A 4,000-nucleotide genomic window follows, 5' to 3' on the forward strand; every position below is an offset into this window, starting at 1 on the left:
GGTACAATTGTTAAGGGCAGGTTTATGTTTTTATTCTAAGTATACCAAAAGAAATAGAAACTTGGATGAGGAAGAACATAAAACATCATGTCTTGGTATAATATAATCATCATATAAATGGCTTTTATTTAATAAAAAATTGTTGGAGAGCTTTCTTAACTATTTCCATAGATTCTCATATCATTCCATTATGAAACTGTATTAAACATTTTAATCTATGTCTGTTAAGATGCTTCTGACTTCAGCATGGTGTATTTCATAATTTGACTTTATATTATGCATATAAAAATAAACTTGATTTAATATTAAAAATTTAAATTAAAAATTTTAGAATGTACAGCCAGAAAGATCTTAGTTCACCCCAACATTTTCATTTTACAAATAAAGAAGATGATGCCCTGAGAAGAGTAATTCTTGTAATACTCAAGGCTAAAAAGAAAGAAATTCTCATCCTTCTGGTGTCCTAATCACATTTATTTCAATAGGTAATCGCCCTCTGCCCTTTTCTTAAATTAAGCCAATTAAGAAATCAGGCTCAGGAGATGATAAGGGGCAGTCAAAATGGTACACTGGATGGAATCTACCAATTCAATAAGCACATTCTTCTTTCATGAGAAAGTATGAGTAAAGGGCAGAAGTCTTACTGGAACTATTGCCCTAGTGCAGTGGTTCTCAAACTTGGACTCAGGAATATTTTAGACTCTTAAAACTACCAGTTACTCCAAAGAGCTTTGATTTAAGTAACTCTAAATCCATTGATAGTATACATGAAATTTAAACTGATAAATACTTAAAATAATATTAATTAATTATCTAAAATAATAAAAAAAAGCTATTACATGGTAAAGCATTATTTTTATGAAAAATGCCTATACTGCAAAAAATAAGAAATAGTTTTATGTTTTCCCATATCTCTCTACTGTCTTGTGGATAGATGGCCAGATTCTTATATTTGCTTCTTCATTCAATCTCTTGGACTATCACACATCAGATAGTCTCTAGAAATCTCTATTTATTTTATATTGAAAAGAGAATGAGCACAGAAAAAGGAAAATAACAACTTAATATTTTGAACATAGTTTTGATCTTCTGGATCCTATGAAAGGGTCTCAAATCTTCATGGGTCCTAGACTGCACTTCAAGAGACAATGCATTAGCGTAAACCTCTGCACATAGAAACTGGAAGCTCCAGGAATGCAAATGTTCATTAAGCACATGCAACAGAACTACAGAAGAAGCTTGAGCTCTGGACCAAAAAGAATAAGGTCTATAAGCCTCAATGACTTTTTATGAATCCCATAACCTTTCTGAAGTTATTTCATCAGAATGGTGATAAAATTAATATATCAAAGGCTTGTTTTAATATACAAATGATATGATATCAAAATACCATAAATTTCTTCTAAATATTTTTTATAATCACTCACATTTTCATTCTAACATTTACTCACACAGAACATTGTACATTTACTGCAAAAAGTCTTATAGGTTTGTCTTTGGAAACCTATTTTTGTTATTTCCACATCTATTTCAGGTACTTACAAATTGTTATTCCACTCCCTCTATAATATCCTCGATGTTATAAGGAATGAATATAATAAACTAAAAGCTAATTTAACAAGACAATTTTCTTTTTCTTGCACTAAGTAAATGCTTCTTTCCATGTTTGTGTAATATTTTCAATAAATATTAAGTAAGACAATAATATTAAAGAATAGGACATCATAGGTATTTGCTTTTAACTGAGGCTGTTAGCCTCATTTTCTTTTTCCTTGGAAGCTGCCAGAATATTTCATAGTTAGGAAGGATGCCCTGAGAACTCTTCCTGCTTGGAAAGCCAAAGGATTGGAAGTAAGACTAAATCTGACCGTATATGTAAGTAAAACTCATTTTGATCTACTTCATTAATCAAAGAGAAGTTTCCCAAAGGACCAAATGATCTCTGGCCTAAAATATTATCCTGAGAGCAAACAGTTTGGAGACTGAAAACAGATTCATGAATTGGTGGGAAAAAAAAATAGGCCAATAACGATAATCATTAAATAATTTCAGGAGAGTCCATAAACAAAACAAGATTGCAGAAAACTGAAATTGGAATGAAAAAACATGATAAAAGTGCCAGATGCAAATGATTGTGTCCGAACCTATATTAGTATGATAAGCAGGCTCAAAGATGTAGGCTTTCCCTGGATTAGGGGACATATGAATATGTTTATGAGATTAGTAAAGGTAAAGACTGATGGAAAAAAAATAAAAGAGTACTTAAAAGATCTATTAATCAAAATTTATTTAGTGCTTGCCTATAAGTGTTGCTATATCTTGACTCTTGGAGATAAACAGTGATCACAACACCCAAAACTCCTTGCCCTTGGGGCTAACATTCCAATTGGCAAAAACCACCATTAAATTATTCACAGTAATATTCAATCAAAGGAAAAGAGAAAGAAAGAAAGAGAAAAAAAGAAGGAAGAAAGGAAGAAAGAGAGAGAGAGAGAGAATGAAAGAACAAAATAAAGAAAAGAAAAGAAAGAAAGAGGGAGGAACTGTGGGTGTGGGTAGGGAGGAAGGAAATAAAGAAAGAAAGGCTGGGGCATCTGGGTGGGTCATTTGGTAAACTGCAGACTCTAGGTTTTGGCTCAGGTCATGATTTCATGGTTCATGAGATTGAGTCCCATGTTGGGCTCCATGTATGTCCTTGGGATTCTCTCCCCCTCTCTTTCTTTGCCCCTCCCTTGCTCATGCTCTGTCTCTGACTCTCTCTCTCTCTCAAAATAAATAAACATAAAAAATACTTAAAAAGAGAAAGAAATAAAAACAAGCAGAGAAAAAGTGAAAACGAGGGAGGAGAAGAGGGAGATAGAAAGAAGTGGTAAATTATGGAAGACACTGTATGGAATGGTGGTCTAATTTTAAATAGGGAAAAGATGCCCTTTGAACAAGAAATCTGAACAAGACCTGAATGAAGACAAGGATTAGCCATTTAAAAATCTGAGGTGAAATAATTCTAGGCAGAGAAACGCCTAGCGCAAAGACCCTAAGGTAGGAGCATAGCTAATGTGTTAAAGCAAAAAGCAAGGCAGTGAGACAGCCTAGAATGAGAAAGGGAACGGGTAGTAGAGGGTGAAGTCAAAGTGATGACGAGAGTCTAGTTCATGGAGGATGTGATTATCCATTTTAATATATTTGTTTTTTAATTTTTTTAAACTTTATTCACTTTTGAGAGATGGAGAGAGAGCATGAGTAGCAGAGGGACAACAGAATCCGAAGCAGGCTCCAGGCTCTGAGCTGTCAGCACAGAGCCCAATGCGAGGCTCAATCTCACTGATGGCAAGATCATGACCTGAGCCGAAGTCGGACGCCCAACTGACTGAGCCACCCAGGCGCCCCTAATATTTTTGGTTTTCATTCTGAGTGAAATGAGTAATTGTTAGAGAGTTCTGAACAGATTAGTTACACGAAAAGGATTCCTTTATCTGCTGTGTGGAGAAGAGATTGTAGGGGTCAACGACAGAGTCAGGGAGACCATTAGTAGGCTATTATAATAACGCAGGTGAGAGAAGATTGTGGCTGGGCCCCAGATGGTAGCCATGGAAATGATCAGAAGTGGTAAGATTCTGGATCTTTTCTCATTCTACCCTCACAGAATTTGCTGAAAGTTTTGATGTGAGGTGTGAAAGAAATAGAGGAGTCAGGAATGAATCATGAGGCTGAGGTAATTTATAAGGAGAGGGAAGAAAAAAATGGAATGAGTTGAAGTGATACGGACTTACACTTAACAGTAAAATATCTTTGAGGTCATGTTCCAAGACAAAGCGTTAAGCAGTTTTAAGACAGTAAAATGTTTGAAACAGCTGCTGAGCAAAATCATATCAAAGAGGCATGAAAATTTCCCCACACTTTCTGAACTCTTTCAACCTTCTCAGCACTTTAGGGAGCACAGGGACATAGATGAGTCCCTTGACTGAAACCTCAGAATGACTAAACACACTACAACTCTGGG

This window comes from Suricata suricatta, chromosome 15 (assembly GCF_006229205.1).
Source record: "Suricata suricatta isolate VVHF042 chromosome 15, meerkat_22Aug2017_6uvM2_HiC, whole genome shotgun sequence".
In the NCBI taxonomy this organism is placed as follows: domain Eukaryota; kingdom Metazoa; phylum Chordata; class Mammalia; order Carnivora; family Herpestidae; genus Suricata; species Suricata suricatta.